This window comes from Neolamprologus multifasciatus, chromosome 23 (assembly GCF_963576455.1).
Source record: "Neolamprologus multifasciatus chromosome 23, fNeoMul1.2, whole genome shotgun sequence".
Classification (NCBI taxonomy): domain Eukaryota; kingdom Metazoa; phylum Chordata; class Actinopteri; order Cichliformes; family Cichlidae; genus Neolamprologus; species Neolamprologus multifasciatus.
In genome coordinates, this window is record NC_140460.1 from 15119960 (window position 1) to 15140794 (window position 20835).

At 39.1% G+C, this 20835-nt stretch overlaps 1 protein-coding gene and 1 long non-coding RNA gene across 3 annotated transcripts in view; one reads left to right on the forward strand and one right to left on the reverse strand.

The window, feature by feature from the left end:
- znf644b (zinc finger protein 644b) overlaps positions 1 to 9279 on the reverse strand; it is a 31136-nt gene extending 21857 nt beyond the window's left edge. Inside the window, exon 1 of one of the 2 annotated variants that reach the window (XM_085150397.1) lies at positions 8982 to 9279. The gene's annotated coding sequence lies outside the window, so the exon portion shown is untranslated. The remainder of the gene's footprint in view (positions 1 to 8981) is intronic. The other variant, XM_085150396.1, reaches the window with a different exon arrangement.
- LOC146491242 (uncharacterized) lies at positions 8279 to 16498 on the forward strand. The gene is made up of 2 exons (XR_014872253.1): positions 8279 to 8808; positions 8900 to 16498. It is a non-coding gene; the product is annotated as an uncharacterized LOC146491242 (long non-coding RNA).
- The last annotated feature ends 4337 nt before the right edge of the window (positions 16499 to 20835 follow it).

Genomic DNA, 20835 nt, shown 5'->3' on the forward strand with positions numbered 1-20835 from the left:
TGATGGGGATTTCCCAAGGCTTTGTTAGTTTTAAACTCCACTCCTTTTAAAAGGGGGGGAAAAAAACACAGCGCTTAGAAATTTCTCAGGCATGTGACTTTTTTAATGAGGCTCCTCTCACGTTGAAGAGGGCAGTGGGCACAGGAGGGCTGCCAAGCAGATGGCTCTCATAAACATCATATCTGCTCTGTTTAGATACATGACTTCTCATCTCCCAACACTGAGAGGAAAACAAACCCGACCATCACCGCAAGCACAACCCACTTGCCTGCTTTTGGCAAGCTGTGCTGGCGCATTGAAATGGCACATTTCCATTTCTTGCATTTCTCCTTCATAACAATATGCATGAGCTGCACAATTGATATACATAACCTCTAATCTGTTATAAGTATGCAGAGAAGATGCAGCGATGGCGGTGGTGTGTATTTTTATTTAGTGGCAGTTAGGATGTTGGCTTTTATTAAATGTTATTATTACCATATGACTGAAAGTATATAAATACTAAGCAAGACAGAAGATGTTGCTATGATTAGGCCGATGCGTTCCACTCTGGCTGAGACGAGAAAAAAAAACATGAAATATACATATATATCAAACTTTGTTGCCGCTGCTTCACTGTAGACATGTGACCATCCAGATGAAAGCGAGTCAGTGTCAAACTGCTCTCCCAATTGAGGACGGGCTCCACATTGCCGAGCAGACATCAGTGAGCTTAAATTCGGAGGCATGTCAAGCATCGCAGGTATTAGGACGAAAACTCTCATTATCTTTCTTTAACACATAATATGAGCGTGCCATGGCAGAAACTGAGGGGGTGAGTGGGTGGGGCAGGTAGCAGGGGCTCAGCACTCATTAATGGCAGCCAAAGTGATCCCTCAGTAGTCACCTTGAATTCTATTATTAGACCAAGACTCCAAACAGAAACTGGATCAAGTGCGTCGTGCAGCCTTTGATTGGTTGTAGAGTCCTAGAAGCGGCTAAGATAAGTGCCACTGTGATCACGTGAGGTCAAAGAGATGACACGAGCTGCAAAGAAGCCAAAACTGTGCCTGTCGAAAAGTCGCAAGAAATTCAGAAGCCTACAGAAGCCTGTTTATCTAACTATCAGGGAAAGTGGACAGCTAGAGCACAGTAGCCTTGACAGCAGAGGGAATCCCTTGTCATTTCTCAAGGTCCACACACACACATGCACAGACACACACGCACAGATGCGTGTAAGATGATTATTCAGTACTGCTTGCCAATTGTACCTTTTCAACTCGGATCAATGAGTCGTCTTGCACCGAGACCCTATATCAACGCCGGTCATTAACATGTGAGTGCCACTCTATCAGCCCCAGTTCCAAATAAATCAAAGGGTCGGCCACAGAAGAAAAGAGGCTAATATTTCCTCAATAACCCCAGAGAGACACCATGGAGAGATGCAAATTGCCTCCCAGGAGACCCCGGGGGATGTGAAGGAGAAACTCGCTGGGAGGCAACAGGAAGCTAATGAGTATAATAGTAAATGTATACACGGAGAGGGAGAAAACCCTCTCTATTCATACCAATTAATACAATCTTATCAATGGAAGTGTACTGTAGGAGGAGGGCCCGTGTCTAACCCCTTGCCCTCCTCCCCGCTCGCACCTCACAAGCATCTGTATTATTCAACACAGGCCAGGCTACGGTCATTAGCCCTGTGGGAGGCTGGGCCAGGCCTGGGGAGTTAAAGAGATTTTAAAAACCACTCACTCCTCACATCAAAACAAATCGGACCAAATCAAAGGGGCTCAAAAATGTCCTTTCTTTGGGGGGCGAGGGAGGTAACAGCCATTGTTGTGAAAGGCGGCTTTCTGCGGCATCAGTATTAAAAAAATTGCAGAAAAATACAAGTTAGCTAAAAGTGTCTTCATCAATCATGCTGCTTTTGTGAAAAACGATTACACGTTATTATAATGTCATGATATCAGATAAGAAGTTTAAATCTTAATTGTGTTAAATATCTTGGCATAATAACTCGAAAATTATGACATTCATGTATTTAATCAGTTCAATGGTGCTTGATAACTGTGACTTTGGAGCTTTCATTATTTTCTATATCATTAGCAGATTAACAGGATTTTTTCTGCGCGTTGTTAGAAGGGTGGCGTTTTACTGTAGCTGCTGACACCATATTAAAAATAAATAGATTAAAGATAACAACTGGAGTAAGGTCATTTTTAAAGGTTGGTTATAGTTTTCACTGAATCTGGTATAACACTCAAAAATCAATACTATATACATGTTTAGGTCTACTTGAGTTATTACCAAAACCACTCTAACAACATCACCATTGCACCTGCAGCTACTGAAACTTGCTGAAAACATAAAAAACAAGCATAAACTAATATACAAATTTTTACTTCTGTCAAATATTGATTGTGATGCTACAATGTTAAAGCTTCTAATGACAACCTGAGGAGTTGCTATGCTTATTTCAGTATTTCTGCTACAAACACTGAAACAGAACATTTCTCCACTGCACTGCTACTGGTCAAAAATTCCACATGAAATTGTCCAGTAAAGTCGTATAGCCTTACCAATAAAGATTTTGGGAGTGAGCTGTAGTTTAAAGATGCTGCTGAACAACATAAAAGGGCAAATAAATGCTTCAAAAGCTCTAGAAGAAGCAGGCCTGCCACTATCTTTTATTTTGAAGGTCATTTAAAAGGCTGGATAATATACCTGGCAACAGCTGATTGGAGGAGGATTTGCCTCCTAGAGATCGCCGAGGAGACTGAAATGAAGGTTAATCACTATATAACTTCCTACATGTATTATCCTACACTCCAGATTTCATTGAGCATGTCTGTAAAAGCCCTCTGTCAGCATAATTGCACCTAACCTGTGCCCCGCATGCTCAGATCTGTAAAATATCACATCCAACTCAGAGAATAAATGGGAAATTAATGAGGGAAGTGCTGAGCTCAACCTCAGATAGGTATCACAGAAAGGGTTAGCTGCCTCGCAGCTCATGTACAATGGAAGCTCGCTAATCCCAACCCTCAAAGATAGAGGTTGTTTGGACTTGTGAAATGTTCAGAGGGATAAATGCAAGACCATACTGATTTGACATTTTTGCAGACTTGTATGCATTGGCTCAAACTTGGAATATAAGCGATAAGTATATTTTAGGTTGTGGTAGTTTGGATGTAGTCATGCAAATATACTAAAACCAACCTACTAAGACAGAATGATTGTGCACTTAATGATCAGGGCTGATTTAATTTCTGTACACGTTCTTACATGTAAGTCATAACTGTATATAATTAGAATTTTATAAGGATTTTCCTTTAGGTTATTTATCTTAATACAAAAAAAAAGAAAAGAAAAACATGTACCAACATCAACTCATTATAGTTTTCCTATTTATATTAATTACTGACCACATAGACCCCCGTTAACTGATGATGCTCTTCAGTGTCTCATTTCTTAGAGTGAGGGCTGAGAGTATCAGTAATCATATTCTGCCCCTTAGTGGAGGAAATGGTCCACAGCCCAAGTGAAACTGGATAAGAGAGGGCTTGATCTGCAAAGGCTGAACAGCAGACTGGATTGTGGACAGCTCAGTGCTTCAATCAGCCTTTGATGGACTGCAATAATCTCACCTGCCAGTGAATTAAGATTCAAGTAGCTCAAGTCCTTCTCTTCTTTAAAAGAAATTCCTCTCCAAGAAGAAGTCACTCCCATGACTATTTAAAAGGGGAGTACCACTCAATTTATATGTAAATTTAGATTTAGGAAGACCAAAAGTATTACAAACTTGAAACTTAAAAAAGAAAGTAAATTAGTAGTTTGGAAGTTGTCAACATTAACTGTGTTCAAAAGCGACTTGTTTGAGGCATTTTATGTAATCCGAACGTATCACGTGTCAAAGAATCAGAATGCGAGCATGCACCTTTAACCCCAGGTATTCATCTAAAATACATTTCTAAGCATCCTTCACAGTAGAGCGGCCGTCACAAATCAAGGAAATGAAAAGCTCTCACATTATCTTCATACTGTTTGCAGCAGAAGTGGCAGCAGTGAATGAAGCAGGACAAAGACAAACAAAAAACAAGAGTTTAAATTGCAGAAACAAATGCAAAACCACAGAAAAAATAAAATCGATTTGTTACAAATCCTACTTACAAATCCTACTCATGGTTAAGGTTCCGTTAAGTGGTTGAAACCCAATCTTTTTTCATATTAAAAATAAGGTTCGTAAACTGTGGGTACTTTCAGAGATGGAGCCAATAACAAAAGGTAAAAAGGTAATGTAAAGAGGTGGAACCTTAACATGGCATTGTTAAAGCTATGATGCCATCCAACCCCTTTCATATTGTTATAAACTGCATGCCATTTCACATCACTATATGTTGTTAAATACAGCTAAAATGTTGCAGGGAGTTTGACTTATTACATTAGGATAGGCTGCCGAATGATTACTGACAGATTACTACTGTGTATGAAAGCTGGTGAAAGCTGGTGTAATGAAACCATGCCATATTTTTTCATTAATCTGTTGGGTCAAAAAATAGTAATGTTACAAAATTGTTGCTTTTTAAACCAGAATACTGGCAAAACTTCTAGACAAACAGCTTCTGCAACATCTGTGCTTCATTCGATTTTACTAGACCGTTTACTGACATTTCGCTAATACAAACAGAGAAGAAGCACATACCATCCAGCAGTCAGCTGAGTATTTACTGACGGTACGATGCCAGTGTCATGGCAATTCCAACATCAGAAATCACAAAAGTCACTTATATTTTAAGGAAATTAAACAAAGACTCGGGGATTGTAAACACTAACTGTGTGTCAGTGATTCTGTTTCACACTGGAAAATAATCAACAGCCAGCTTGTCACTCCCCGCAACCTGCCAAGAGTAGGAGTGGAAGCACTGACACATGTAACTGACATCTCAGATTTAATTTGACTGGTAATCACACCCAGCTATAGTTTCAGAGCATTTCACACATCTGAGCTACAGTTTCAGGTGTTAAGCTGGTAAGGAAACACGCGACTGTGCCTCTGCATGATAACACCTTCTCAGAGAGGGTCACATTTTAGGTTTATGCTCTGAGATTATGATTAGAATAATGATAGCAGAAGAAAGTTAGACACACACACACTTTTTTGCTTTACAATTAAAACACAATCAACACACATTTTAAGCTCGTCTTTACTGCTCAAATACATTTATTTCAGTTCAGCGGCTCTTTGAAACAAATTATGGACATGTATGCTTCACTGCATGTCACTTTGTTGTTATTCTTGTCTGAATACTAAACCATGAATGGATCATTATGACTTCTAAAGAGAGACAATACCCTATTAATGCTCCTGTCTTTTGTCATATGGAAAAAAGCTTGATATGGATAATCACGCTGTAACAAATCAGAATGCCCTAACTTATCAGTGTATGTTGAGGCAATAATGAGGCAATCCACACTGTTCTCATAAAACACCCCTAACGGAGCCAAAAGCAGGTAAATGTTCAGAAACTTTAGAATTATTATGCTGACAAGCTGCACACTAAACGGATCACATGAGGGGAGAAGTCTTGGTAAGATTTTGTGAGTCCATCTGACACACACTGCCGGAGGGGATATGTCTCCATTCTCAGCAGCTTTCTTATTGTTTTGGAGCCGTTAAAATCTTCACTGTTTGTGCAAACTTAAGCAATAATAATTTTCAAGTTAACCAACTTTTTTTCTGTAAGAATTTTTTTGCCTTTGGTGTTTCAGCTCTATTGCCTGTTTTACTTGCGTATTACTGGAAAAATGCAAAAGCAAAGCAACCAAAAATTATTAAGGCTGCAAATGTCACTGAGCCAACTTTTGGTACACACAGCACATTTGGTCATCAGTAAATGCAATCCACACAGATGTAAGGAAAACAAATGACCACGCAGAATGAAATATCATCTAACTCCATCTCTTTCTGCTAACACACACTATACAAGCAGCACTTTTCTTAACCTGGGTCCACCAATAAGACCAGGTTATCTAACTTGTTTATTTACATTGAAATCAAATCACTGGGACGGTAATGAGAACACAGGAGTAAAATTTTATTTCTGCAATTTCACTGAGTGAAGTGTTCAGATCCCCTCACTTTGTCACAAACTGACATTGCATATTTGATGAATATCACAGGAGCCTTTTTGTTTGAAATAATCCTGCAAATTGCGAGAAACAAGCTGTTTCAGCTTCCTCTCATTGAACCACCTTTTTTCTGATTGGCTCTCTCTCCCAAACAAAAAGATTTAAAAAGCAGGTGGGTGGAGCTTCTGTTTGGCTAAAGCCCTACCCACGTTCCATATTAGGGTTGTCCGCCCTTTTAGACTATAAAAAATAGTCTATGAAACTTGTTTTATGAAATATATTAAAGAAGCTAATTATTATTTTCTGAAGCTAAAAAGTATTGTCAGCATATTTTAGAGCTGATTTTCTTGTTGACCAACAGATCACGTGTCATTTTATGTGACTCTCAAAACAGAGCATCAGTTTAAAATCAGATTCATAAACATCATTATAAAAATGTGACAAGGCGTGAGTATCGAGGTAATAAATCAATAGTAAGTCATAAATCAAGTATTTGTTTTAACCTGTTAAAAAGGGCTTTGACTCTCTGGGGCCCCAACAGAAAATGATAGAGCAATATTTACAATATCAAGGACAAATCAAGTTCATTATTTACTGGTTTCAGAAAATTTGTAGGCAAGAAAAAAACATAATTTTTACACTAATCAGTGATGAAAATAATTAGTCACAACCCCGATATATCGTCAAGGCATGGCTGTATAGCTTTGGTATAATTCGCTAGACTTCCTTGTGGGTAGAAATCACACTTAAGCATCACCACAGTTATCAGGAACAGGCGATATCCACGCATTCCCTCATTATTTTTAAATTGAACACAAAAAGGGTGGAGCAGATCAGCTACTGATTGGAAGGTCGGTGGTTCGATCCTTGGCTTCCCCAGTCTACATGTCAAATATCCTTGGGCAAGATACTAACCCCAAGTTGCCCTCCGATGCGTTCATCGGAGTGTGAATGCGTGTGAATGTAGATTACTTTGCACTTGTGTTTAGAAGTGCTTGTATGAATGGGTGAATGAGGCATGTTGTATAGAGTGCTTTGAGTACTCCGGGAGAGTAGAAAAGCGCTATATAAGAATCAGTCCATTCACTATTTACCAAAAATCAGGAAAAGCTTTGTCAAAGAGGATTAAAATTTAAGAAATAGGTCAACTGGAGCTAAAATGTCTTTAGTCAGTTAAGCAGTTACTAGTTTAACAAAATATTTTGCACCACATTACATAAAATATTGGACAAAAATGCTAAAAAAAAAAAATTGTTTTGATTTCCTGCTTTTTACTGTTTTATGCAGTAGTTGAGCATTTGCACTGCTGAGTGGCTAAAACAAGCACTCACTGACATCATCTTGGACTCTGGGTTGGACATTTTCGCCATTTTCCAGCATTTTATGTGGTTTAGAATAATGAAAACAATATCTGGTTTCAGGCCCAGTGGAAACTGAACTGGGCTTGAAATGTTCACCACCAAGAGAAACAGCTAGTGGTGTGAACACTACAGTGCTCCAGTCAATGTGGTTCTATGAAAACCTCCCGTCTGATATATTCCTGCAAATTCTTGGTGGGAGCATCTGATTACTAAAATATCTCATCTCTGCAGCTGTTCCTCAGCTGAGTTGCTAATTCAGGCCAGTGTACTCCCATTTAAGAAGTCCCACGTGTCTTCATTTATAGCTGTGTAAGCAGCCAGCCAGGCCAACAGAGAACACGTAACTGTTTGCTATGCTGTGCATTCAGGGACTTCAGGCATCTTGGTTAAAATATTTGACCTTGTCAAGTGACATATAATCAATTCGTGGATAACATGCCTCAACCATCTGATTTATTTAGTCGAGCAGTTGACTCCTTTACTCTCTGCGGTATACTAATGCGGTAAAACCAACACTAGGCTGTTAAGCTGCAGCTGCCTTCTTTCTATAGCTGTTTAAGCTCCTCCTTAGACACCTGCAGGGAGTGATGGACTCACTTATGTAGGTCTACACTTTGATTTGACTAAACCTCCAGCATAAAGGTGATAACAGGAATGCGATGCACACTCACAGCAAAAAACTGTAAAACCCTAAAATCACAGGAAACACTCATTAGAAATATAAATCTGAGCTCATAACTAAACAAAATTATAATAAAGCAATGTTTCTCCAAACGCCACATGAGGCGCCCCCTTGATAAGTTCATTGTTGCTTTTCAGGAAAGAGTTTTCTTACTGTATGTTCATCTTGACTGGGTGTTGTGGGTTAACTGATTAACAGAACTTCCTCACCTGTCACCCAGTGACAGCGAGTACAGGCTGCTGCTACAGGATGCTGTATCGTTCCCAGTACACTACATGCATTTAGTTCATAGCCACTGCTATGACTCAAGGTCGAATGCAACCTCACTCATGCGTTCATCTATTCCCTTAACGAATGCTTCTCCAGTAGTGTTTTTCCACTGTATTGCCAGCTCAGCCACTAAAAGCCCAACTTAGGGTCTAAACCCTGCCTGCATGCTCTTTGAATTAAATTCTATTTTAGCCACTGGCAATTCTGGCAGCTTAAAACTTTATTAGTGTCCTGCATCACTCTTCAGTTTGCTATGTCTTGTTCTTTTCAGCAAAAAGCTCCCTAGCTAAGAGCCGCGACTTTACTTTGACTGGCTATGCGACAGCGAGCTTGCTGCTCTTCCCACAGACGGAGAAACTCCAGCAGCGATATCTTGGACAAAGAGTGAGTGTCGCAATAGTGAAGCAACTTAAGTTAAGGTAAGACTACAAAGCTGCTGCCTGTTATCACTCACTGCGGTGTTTTGCCTCCACAGCGACCTACGACACAAGTGACACATCACCGACTAATGACCGCACCTGCTACGACGTATCCCTGCGCGCATCTGTAACACCTACCTCAGGACGAGAGCTCATGTCTTCAAGTTTGTCACTGCGCCTGACACCGTCTTCTCTCCCTCTATTAGACTGTCGCCATTTTGCTGTAAAAGCACGCAGGTTGCACTCTGGACTGCAGGAGAGGGGTGTTCACGGTAGGAGGTAGAGAAACGAGCGTCATCCGAACTGCACACCTACACCTTGTGTCCACCTTAGTCCGAAGAAAACGGCGCATTTGCACTGTTAGATTATCAAACGTCCTCGAATTTGACATTGTAACAATTAGTGAATGGCATAAATGACCTTGACCTGATTATGAATATTTTTGAGCTTGCCTGCTCTTACAGAAACACGCACTTTATAATAATAATAATAGTAATAAGCTCAAAACGTTTTAGTCGCATTAGATTAGATTTTGCATTACATTTTTAATCGAGATGCACGTATCCTTTGATACACTGTGCTTCCCCCAGTTGAAATAAAAACTTGAACTGCAAGCAGGACAGGACAGAAGGGGTTAAATGTCTCATAGTGTATGTGACCTTGAACTGCATTTGAAAATGCCTCCAATGAATGAGTGAATATGGTGGAGGAAAAATTCTTCTGTTGTATATTTAATGTCCAATTGGTCTTGTACAAGTAAAGCAGTGAGCTTTAACCCTCATTTAAATTGTAGCATAATGATGCAGAATGCATTATTAATACCGTCTCATGTTTTCTCTTGCCCAAGTGTTATTTCCATGTTTCCACTGGAAAACCACGGTGCTTTTCAAACTTCATGAGTCAGGGGGAAGAAAAGCGTGTCATCATGTGCTTCAGAGAACTGTGGTGGTATTTATTAACATTTTTGTTAATGTTGCCTTGCTCCACATGATTCCTTTTAGACAATCTGGGACAGGGCGTGTGATTAACGAACCTCAGACGCTGAAGAAGATCTCTGGATGGCGTGCAGAAGATTTTAGCAAACATATCCAAAAGACTGGTGCAATCGTACTGCATAAATTTCACTTAACATAACTCTAGAGTCTAAAAAAACACCTCAGTCTGAATATTATGTTTTACTTCATAGCAAAAGCTCAGACTTAATAGTGGATTTTAAAACTAACTGTTTTTATTGTGTGAAGTAATGTCTTTGACCATTGCATTTGGGGAAACCTAGTCTGCGTGTGGTGCCTGCATCACTGCTGGAGTGGTAATTCTCATGTTCACAAACTTATGAAATATTAATTGGATTAAGCAAACAACTAACAAATCTTTCAGCGTACATTGCTCCAGTGATTGCTATTATCAACAAGAGATAGTCTGCAGACAACAAAAATTTCTCCAGAACTGTTGCATATTTATAGAGTGGGCGAAATATGACTTATTTATCTTTGCTAAATTATTAAAAGTGTGGAATGCAGATCATTAATCATTAATATTGATATATTGCGAAACTGTAAGACATAAATATTTGTGCATAAATATTTATCTACTCCACGCCAGTGTGTATTAACTTTTGGTTTAGCGCCTTATTCAACAGAGATGTGTTTCTTTCAGAGATATTTCCAAGTCACTTACTGTATTTGCGCTTGCCTCGCTATGATCTGAGCTCGTCATTGCACCCACCTAGATGGCAGAAAACACAAAGCAATTCCGAGGAGCGTGTTGTCGTTTTTGTGTGAGATATAGGGATTGACACAATCCCTCTGTTTTCAGAGCATGAAGTAATTCTTTTAATGGCCTGCCAACTGCGCACTCCAAAGTTTGATTTTGCTCTGCAAAATGAGAGCAAAAATCTCGAACAATTTATTATGCTGTTTGTGCCTCGCTTCGCTAGTTATCGTCTGCAATTTATTTCCTACCTTGGGGTACTGCGAGCCATTTTTCTCCATTTTCAGTGGCTCACTTTTTTTTTTTCTTGATCCTGCACGCTGCTGACTAAACTCCTGCCTCCAGCCATGGTGTTGGAACATCACAGAAAACTACATCATTATGCTGAAGCTGGTTAACAAAGAGAGGCAGACAACCAGTTTAAATCACAGGGCACAAGACAGTATGCGAATTACCAAGTTCACCACGTCAGATGCAGCAAATTCATATATTCTCTCTCCAGCAGCACAGGTGAACTGGCTCGCTAATGACGACTGCCTCACACCTCAGTCTGAATTCAAGGTCAGCACCTGACCACTCTGCGGCATTTTAAATTCTATTTTTTTTTTCAATTATAAATCAAGCTCGAGTTGAAACGTGAGTCACACGTCTGCATCAGCTCAGAACCAGCAATGACCTTTTTCCCAGACATTTATTAATACATTATTTACACCTGCGCTGTTATTACTGCGCCGCGTCGTTAAAGGCAGTATTTTTGAGAAAATTGTGATTTATTAGTGATTTAAAGTGGACACGGTGACGCAGATAAGGCCAGAGTGTAGAAACATTTCCCAGTTCTGCACACAAGCTGCAGATATTGCAGGTGAAAGAGCAGGAGCATCATAAAACAGATTTTAAAATGAAAAGCAAACAGCAACTACAGCACCGCAGCCTGACATTATAAACAGTAACCATTATTCAGTGTCTTATTTACTTGTTTTAATGGGAGAAATGTCAATATATTAATACAAGAAATTTACATTTTGCTGTTTATATACTGGGGGAAAATGAGGAAGAATACCTTTTTAGACCTCACTGCTGAGAGCTGCACATCAAATGAAAGTTTAAAAGTATCTTCGGAGCACCCAAAGATGGCCAGGTCATGGCTGAGCCTCGTTTCTCTGAATGACATTTGAAAATTACAGACCAAAAGTCTCATAATGTAGGGCTGAAAGAAAGGAGTGCTGTTAAGCCTTCGGCTGAGCACCACTTATCACACTCAGACACACTCTGAAGGTGCAGTTCAGCTTTTGAGTAATGCAGCCTGTGCATCGCTTTGTACTGAATCAGTCTGTGTTGCATGTTAGCTTTGTCTGTGTATGAATATACATTATATTATTTGATCATTTTTAAATGATAGCAATAAATCAGGTTTTATCATCATAATGTGGAAGAGTACAAGTGGCTCAAAGCTGAATTCAAGTGGTTACATTTCAATGCTGATAAATTGATAACAAAGTTTGCGACAGTCTAGTTACGCTGTCCCTACTTCTTTATGTAGCTACATAGTCAAACTACCCATGTATTTGTAGCAGTTCCAAAAACAACTCAGATAACTAAGAAGATACTTTGCAGCTTGGATTTTTCAAATGGGAAATTCCCGCAGACCATAAATTCTGGCCTTTATCATTTGTGTCATAGCCTGGTTATAAACCTACAGTATGATATTTGTGGCTTACCGCTTTAATAACAGCTGTATATTATGTGCACCTCACATGTGTCCGTATCAGGTTCTAAAATGTCAGGCATATTATAAGATAGTAATAAAAAAAAATGTTTTGCACACCATTTCCACTTCAACCCTGCAGTTGGAGAAAATGACCACAAGGTGGCAGAGAGAAACTTAGTGTGTCCATCTGTACTGTGCCTTTTGAAATGAGTCTTATTAACTACCATTAAATCACTGCTCACAAATTGTAGTTTGATATGCAAAACGATTTTTAAACGCATATTATATGCTGTTTTAATCCCTAATATCAGTAAATATGGCATATTAGGGCTTTTAGTATTCTTAAGAGATTATCAGGCACTCGTTGCCTGTGTGCTTATGCAGACTTTGAGCATTATCAAATATTAATTTTTCTAAACTTGGACTTTTAAGAGTAGCCCTTTGATGTAGATGTAATTTTTCATCTGCTAAGCAGATCTCACACAGCGGTATCTTTTAGAAAGCAGTGGGCCATAATTCATTGATGAGCCATGCGTGGAGCGCAGATATTCACGCCCTAATGCTTATGCAAGATCTTAAACAGTTCTCAGTTGTGGAATGGATATAACAGAGCACTGAGCTGTTGGCCTCAGACTAGTTTAAAGGGCTAAGTAGAGGGCGAGGAAAACTGGTCAGCGCGAGCTTTGTATTTATCAAAAATGCTTTAAAGAAAATCCAGATAAGTAATTTGGAACATGTGTAGACATTCGAAGAAATTAGAAGACATCATAACTCCACAGTTAGCGCTTTGAAAGCTACTTTTCCAAGTCTGTTAACAGCAGAAGGTCAAAGTGATTATTTTTTTTGTCACCGCTGTGGAAAAAAACAAGCAGCGCTGCTTTGATTCTAGTCATGTCTGTTTGGCGCAGAAAAAATCAGGAAGAGTATTACAGAGGCAATTATGGCAAAAACAGAAAGTTTAAGGTTATCATTAGTAAATTATTCATTTCTGACAATGTTGGCCCTCGGAGTTTGGGAATTGATCTCTCTGTAAACACGCTAAAGCAAGTGAGATTGACATAAATTGCACAGACGAAGCCATCTTTTGAGCGCTCTTCTTTCTCTTTCATGTTGCCTCACTCTGGGGGCTGAATGTTGCTAATAAAAAATGGGAAGACCTTGGGCGAGTAACACAGGCTGATTAGTTCTGTACACGGGAGACGAGAAGTGCTTTGGAGTCTGCGATGATATTTGTTTTCTTTTCACAAGATATCTGAGGAAGAGAAATAAAGAGAATGCTTAAAGTTTCACCGATGTGTTTGTTCTCTTCAAAGCACAGCGAAATCTTGTGAGTCTGTGTCAGATGTTGTATGTGTATGCTCATTATTTCAATAAAGCCCATTTTGCCTCCTGTGATTGCTCCATAAAGAGAATAGTGGATGACCTCGGTTCTGTTGTTAAGTTAATGTTTTTGCACAAAGGAATAAGAGATGCTGGTTTGGATAACAGTGAGGTTACGGCAGGACCCCCCCCCCCCCCTCCCCATCTGCCTTGTTATCGGCCTCAAATGGACTCGATGAGTCCGCAGCAGAGTGTGGCCCTCTGGAACATGCTTCAGTTATTAATCACACAAGACAAACAGCACTCTTCTGTAAAGTTTTCCACTAATGGGATAATTGATTGACAGTCTTTGAGCTTTCGTGCAGCTGTATTATTTACTGTTGCACTTGCATGCTGCAAACTCTTTCAATTTAATTGAGAAACAATTGGGTATAAGGGCAACGCTGCCGTGGGGGGTATCAAGCGATGGGACTGTTTTAATGATTCCCCCTCCAGAAAAGTTAGATCCACAGTCAACTGAGTCTCTCTGCACTCTGATCTCGCAATGACTGTACACTATAGTGATTTTTATTGTTGATAGTGATCATCTATTGTGTGAAGTCCCATCCCAGTTGGAAATGTATTCAGCATGTGTCGCTGGCAACTCTGTGTCAGTTTCAATATCACAAATGAATTCTTTTGTTTTCCAGACAGTAGTGGTGCAGGAGTTTTCGCTTGTTTTTAGTGGGAGTGTGGCAGCATACCATGTACTTTTTTTGCTCTGAGGCCTCGGCCAGTTATTCCCCCAAACTTTGGCACGATGAGCGCACACAACGAGCCAAGCAGCTTCCTGCACATCCGGCTGCTGTAATAAATGTGCTACAGTATGCTGGTCTGTACTGTACTGCTGTGGAATGCAGACTTTGGCTCAGGGTTGCAGTCTGCACTCCTCCACACACTCATCTCTCTCACTGCAGAAGTGTCTGTCTGTGCTGGAGGGGTTCAGTCAGGTTCAGATGCATCTCAAAGTATACTGCACTATTTTTTCATTTCAGTCAGAGAGGGCTAAGTGTACTTTGTGCATGAATTCAAAGGATACTACTACCGCTGGGTACGGATACAGGAGGAACTAGCTCCAGTCATGAGTCTGTCTGTTCTTGATAATAAATACTGCATGTTAACGGCTCTTTTTGATGACGTTTTAATTATTTTCGGCTTAAATTTGCACCAGAAAATACAATTACCTAAGATGTGCCATAGCTAGAATTATTATTTTTGTCTTATGAATCATCTAAAAGTAAGAGAGTGGATGTATGAGTTTATAGATTTGTTCTTTTCTCTAACCCAACAATCTATTCTTCTCATGTTGGTCCATGTTATTCTGAATGTATAATGTAGTCAAAAAAAACGGCTAGGTCAAAATAGCACAAAACAACAGTGGGTCTAGTACATCCACATACCTGAAATCAAAGCTTTATGGTGATTATGACTGGCATAGTTGAGAGTTGTAAAGTAACCCTCATTTATAAATGAGTTGTCACATACTTTTTAACATATAGTTCTACAGTATATGATCATATATCTTACTTTCTAACTTCTGTTTTATTATACAAATAAGTACAGACCATGGAAATATGGGATTTCCCCAGGCCGCATTCACTGCACTCTGTTTCAGAGTGGCAGCTAACTACAGAGCTGAAGCGTTATATCAAGTAAAATCCATCTGCTCAGAAATCAAAACTAAAGCTTAATTCTGTTGGATTTTTTCCCACTTTGTCTTTACCTAAATAAAAATAAATAAATAATAATAGCTACCATCCTGTTTTGGTCGATTTCTTTTTAATACACATATTTCAATTTCAGATTTGAAAGTGAAATCTATGAATTGTGTTTAAAACTAAAGATGCAACTGAACTATTTATTGGTAAACACAGCAGAAGGTCGTATGAAAGCAGTGCAGGATCTCTGTGTGTTATTGTGTGGGTCCGGTGGCAGTTTGGCTTTTAGGTAAATTAATCAGCCTAAAAATACATAAAAGTTCTTGCAGCCTGTTGATCAATCGTCTGATGTGTTTGAGGTTTTGAAAACACAACAGAGAGAAAGAGGAAGAGTGTCAGAGGGCCTCACTAAGAAGCTTTGATAACTGCACACACAAATGTAATTATGTTACTCAGTTTAGATTAGCAACGTTCTAAGCAGTGACCTCAACCCGTTATAAATATACTTTAATTCAGTGAAAATGATTATTTTAACCATTGTACACAGCAAATCCAGCATGTCCAAATTAACACTGTCAGATTTGATTTCAACACTTTTAAAGTGTCTATATGGGTCCACACCAGAGAGTGTTAATTTAACTCTTTTTGGAGAGTTGGTATGTTAACTCTGATTTAGTGTTAAACACCAAATCTCTCTGGAGTTGATAATTTAACACTTGGTGTTAAGAGTTTATATATTAACTCTCAAAGAGTATTTTAGTTTAACTACGTAAGAGTTATCTTCTAATTAATTCTAAAAAGCGGGAATTTTACTGTTCTGAACTTCTAGAAATTTCTTTTGGAAATAAACATTTACTAAAAAGACGCAATGGTTTTTGAAAAACATTTATTCTGAACTGTGCACCACAATTTCAAAATATTTTCTGAAAGATGTAACAGTGTACATGTTCTCACTTTCATTAGAATTTTGTTTATCAAAAGGTCTGACATAGGTGAGCTGGTAAATGCAAATAACAGCATTCTCATCACTTATTTCAATAAATACAAAATACAATATGCATGTCCTTCATTCATCACTTTGTGGAACTTCAACGCACTTCTGCTCTCCCCCATATTCCATCTTCACAAGCATATCCTATGTGGAGATTGAATAAAAATTAGTTGACACTAATTAATGGCACAAATCAATTGCAGCACAGTAAAAAAAAAAAAAAAAGGAATCCTTTTTGAGACATTACTTGTGTAAAGTATTTTCCCAAAAGATAAGGACACAGACAACAGGTAATACTGAACTAAATGTAAAACCTCAACCTTTTTCATTTTTACCTAAACCGTGTGCACAAAACTCTGGAGGGATCTAAATGCTAACGTAGAACTCAGTCGGGACGTCTGCTACTGCTGTTTGCTCGTTTTTTATGGGAGATCGTTTTCAGGCTTCAAGTAGCACCATTATATCAACATTTCACATTCTAGACATTGTTTTAGGTGTATTTGACCAAAAAATTTAACCGAAAATTCACATGCAAGCTTTTTTTCAAGGCTGTGGTATTTGCCGAAAACAATACCTTTCAGCTAGCTAAAACAGCAAGCGGTGCTATCAGCGAGCAACATGGCTAATGCCTTTCACACAGCTTTGTCTCAACTCCAAAGAGCCACAGAAGTAAAAGCTAATAATAATAATTGAAACAATCTTTGAAAAAATGACTTACCAAGCATGGCAAACAACTCAAATATGTAGAGCAAAATGTTCTGAAACGGCTTCACTTCAGCTTCGATTGGAGCCGTGCTGGGGGCGGAGTCTGTGAATTTACTCTATTAGTGTCATAGCCCCTCTAGGAGTTCAGAGTTAAGAGGTCAAGAGTTAATGTTTCCATTGTAACACCTCCAGATTTGAAATAGAAACACTCATTTTTAACACTCGATTTTAACTACTATCATTTTACACCTCAGAGTTACATTAAAAGCATGTGACTCTACTTAGAGTAAAATTAACTCTAAGACTACTAACACCAAAACATTTAACACTTTTGAATTTGCTGTGTATGCACACACTCCCACATTCACACTGATACTCACCCAAACAATGTCTTAATATTTCAATTTTATGTTAATATAATAACAATATACTACTTTAAAAGAAAGAAAGAAAGAAAGAAAGAAAGAAAGAAAGAAAGAAAGAAAGAAAGAAAGAAAGAAAATATTTCTGATCCTGCCAGGTCACGGATCTAGGAGACATATTGTTGTCCAGCTCATGGCATTTTATTTCCACCAGAGGGCGCTGCAGATGAGCAAATGTTAGTGGCTTCATTTTGCTAACTTTCCATTTCATGTTTACCTGAGACAGCCGGGTAGCCTGAAGAAACAAATTGTGGCATGTTATAGATGGATGTATTTATTTATTAAACTAAAAGCATGACTATGGTCTTTAGATTGTAAAAAGAAGACATCCCATAATCTATTAGATAAACTTGGACATAAAACATAAGATTCATATGTCAACTATGAATAAACAGACTGAAACGTTCAGTCTGCAAAGAACTGAGTTTATGCCAGTGAGTGTGCAGACAGCTGAATTTTGTAGCGATGACACTGCTGCACAGTGTGCCTTCAATGACCTCAGCACTTCGACCTCAAATTGACATATGATGTTTTGTGTGTTATCTCACAGCTTGTATTGACTGAAAAGCTAAAAGTGAGCCCCTGGCAGTCGCTCTTTTTCTTGCACTCTAAGATACGTGGTCACACATCTGCAGCCTGGCTGAGCCTCTATGACAAAGTCTGAGTAAAATTCCACTCATCACCTTTTATTAGAGAGGCCAGTTGTCCTTTGGGACAGCTTCTTTAGTCTGATGGTTTGTCTCTTTCCCTCCCCATGGCAGATACTGCACAGAGCTCATATTAACGTTGCGCAATCCACTCTCCTGGTTCTTATCCAACACAAATGTTTTCTGCCTCCAGAGTGTTACCACGGCCCTCTACTGTGCCAATGAACACATCTCGGGCAGCAGCAGAAACTACAATTTATGCCATCCCTGTAATCCTGCGGGGAAGTTTTTCTGAGCAAGAGCAAGAACATGCAACTGCTGCCTTTTAATGAACAGATTTAAATGATCAATAAAAGAAACGTACATTTGTTTTTGCTGGCACTCGAGCCATGCTCCTCCCTGAACCTTTTGTATGCTGCTGAATCCTGACTGCCAACTGTAGTTTTATTAAAAAATATTGGACCTTTTGAGGTGCTGAATGATGACACTCCTTTGTTGTCATTGAGGTTTATTTTCTTTGTTGTAGGTAAACCAAGCATACTTGATGGATGGAAATGATACTGCTAAGCCAGGACTACATCTCCCAGCACGCTTTAGGATGCAAGTGTGCTTTTGTTAGGTAAAGTGCACTCATGCTGTCTTTCTTTCTTTTTGCCAATTAAAGTCACTATTTACTGAAATGTTTACTGCTTAATTAAGCAAATTGTGAATATAATGTGCTGAAAGGCAGAGGCTAAAAGTTAATCCTCACCAGTGAATCCATGTGTAAAACATTAATAAACAGACTGTTTTGCATTGTGCGGATAGAATCGGTGTAGTAACTGTTGCAAGAATAACCAAAAAACATTGTCTTTTCTCTTTATTATTACAGCATAAAATGTTTGGGGATTGAGAACTAACTGTTGTGTTTGGAAAATGCAGAAGTATCTAAGGTAATGCTGACTAGGGCTGCAGGAGAGTAAACCTCTCCAAAGCTAATAAAAATAGCCTGATACCATAGGCTCTTGGATAGTTTACAGCGAGGAAATAAGACACAGTTAATGTGCTAGATATGAAAAGAGTTTTTTGTGTATAACATTTTAAAGCTTAATAATTAATTTGAAGTATCCCATTTTCAATATGCTGGGTAATTAGCTTTTTAGTTATAAATGCTAACATTTGTGTTAGATAGTATAAATACACTGTTTAATCTATTTCTGCAGTTTTACTATTCTGATTTTCAATTTGGAAAAAAAACAACAACACAAAATTGGAAGTTGTGATGCGGATCATTTCCTTTCATTTGTTCTTACTCTTATTAAATGAGGTGATAGTGGAAGGATGGAGAGCACGGCTAGGTTCATCTGAGGCTAGTCAGCAAACATCCACAGCGACCCTTTGGCCCAAACACAACACAAGCAGGAGTCTGCAGCCCTTATGCCAGGATGAGTTATTCCTTTCTGTCCTGTCTGGAGGAGACGCTGCTCTGCTGCCAGGATTTTCACTCTAGGGAGTCACTTCCTCTACACATCTGGATCCCTGATCTTTTTCTTTAATTTGTTCATGCTCTAGGATTATTAGCATTCATCTGCAATTCAACATCTGTGAGCTGATCTTTATTCCCCCGTACTTTTTCTTCTTCTCCCCTCGACGATATGGTGTCTACTCACTGGGCTTAAAGGAGGCAGCCAACTCTCTCCGAGCTGCAGATGTTTTTTGCTGCTCTGCACGAAAGAGCAGGTGGCTGCCGGACAGCAGGTAGACCACAGCTTCCTGAAGAGGAGAGCTCTGGCAAGAGGCTTTGTACTATTTAAAAGCAAGGTAAAACAAACACTAGAGCCAAAAATGCAGTGTGTTAACCAATGCTGAAAAACATTTTTGCAGGGGTATTCTTAAGATCTTCATTTTTAAAAACGTAGTATTGGTAGATTGCTTAAGAACACGCACACTGATACATGAAAACCACATGCTTTCGTGTGGTTTTCGGCAGCTCGTGGATCAACTTTAAGCATTCCTCTCCTACCATTTCCTGTTTACAGGCGCAAAATGAGGATACATGTGACAGTAGTCTGTCTGTGAAACTCAAGACAGCTGATGTAATTTCCTACATTTAACACCCCTTAACTCGCATGCACTAAAGTGGCCTCAACCTGGAAACATCTGGCTCAGATAAGATGTACTTCACAAGCACATTCAAATCTCAGCCCACAAGGAAAATAAAGAACATTTAGTGTGTGAAGAGGCCTATTTTCCTTCAACAAATCAACATTTTTTTTTAACAGTGTTTGATAAGGTAGCTCCTTCCTTGCTCCGTGCAAAGATTGCGTTTAAAATTCGAGCAAGGCTCAGGGAAAATCTATGTGGTAGAGCCAGCCAACAGCCTAATTGTCAGTTGTGGCGAGTCTAATGGTCTAAATATGCTTTATAAGTGCAGGGAGAGCTTTTTGTGTGTACCCTGCAGTTTTGATCACAACAGAGCCTGAATTTTAATGATTGCCCACGTGATTACGTTTACCCCTGGGAACGGAGATTTGGTGCAACCCGGATACCGCACGAGCTATATGCTGGCACCATTAACCGTGCAGTTTATAGCAAAGAAGGTCCCTATCCGCTTTGTGGCCACCGCAAGCATGTGGTCTGCATTTTTACACAACACACTACATTTCCTTGGCACCACAGCTTATCAGATGTTGTTATCGGGGTTCAATCTGTGAGACAGACCTGAGCTAAACTGGCTTAATGTAAGGCTTTTACACTAAATCCTGTTATTGTCATGAATAAGTTTTATCAGTTGCTCTTAAATACTGTTTATT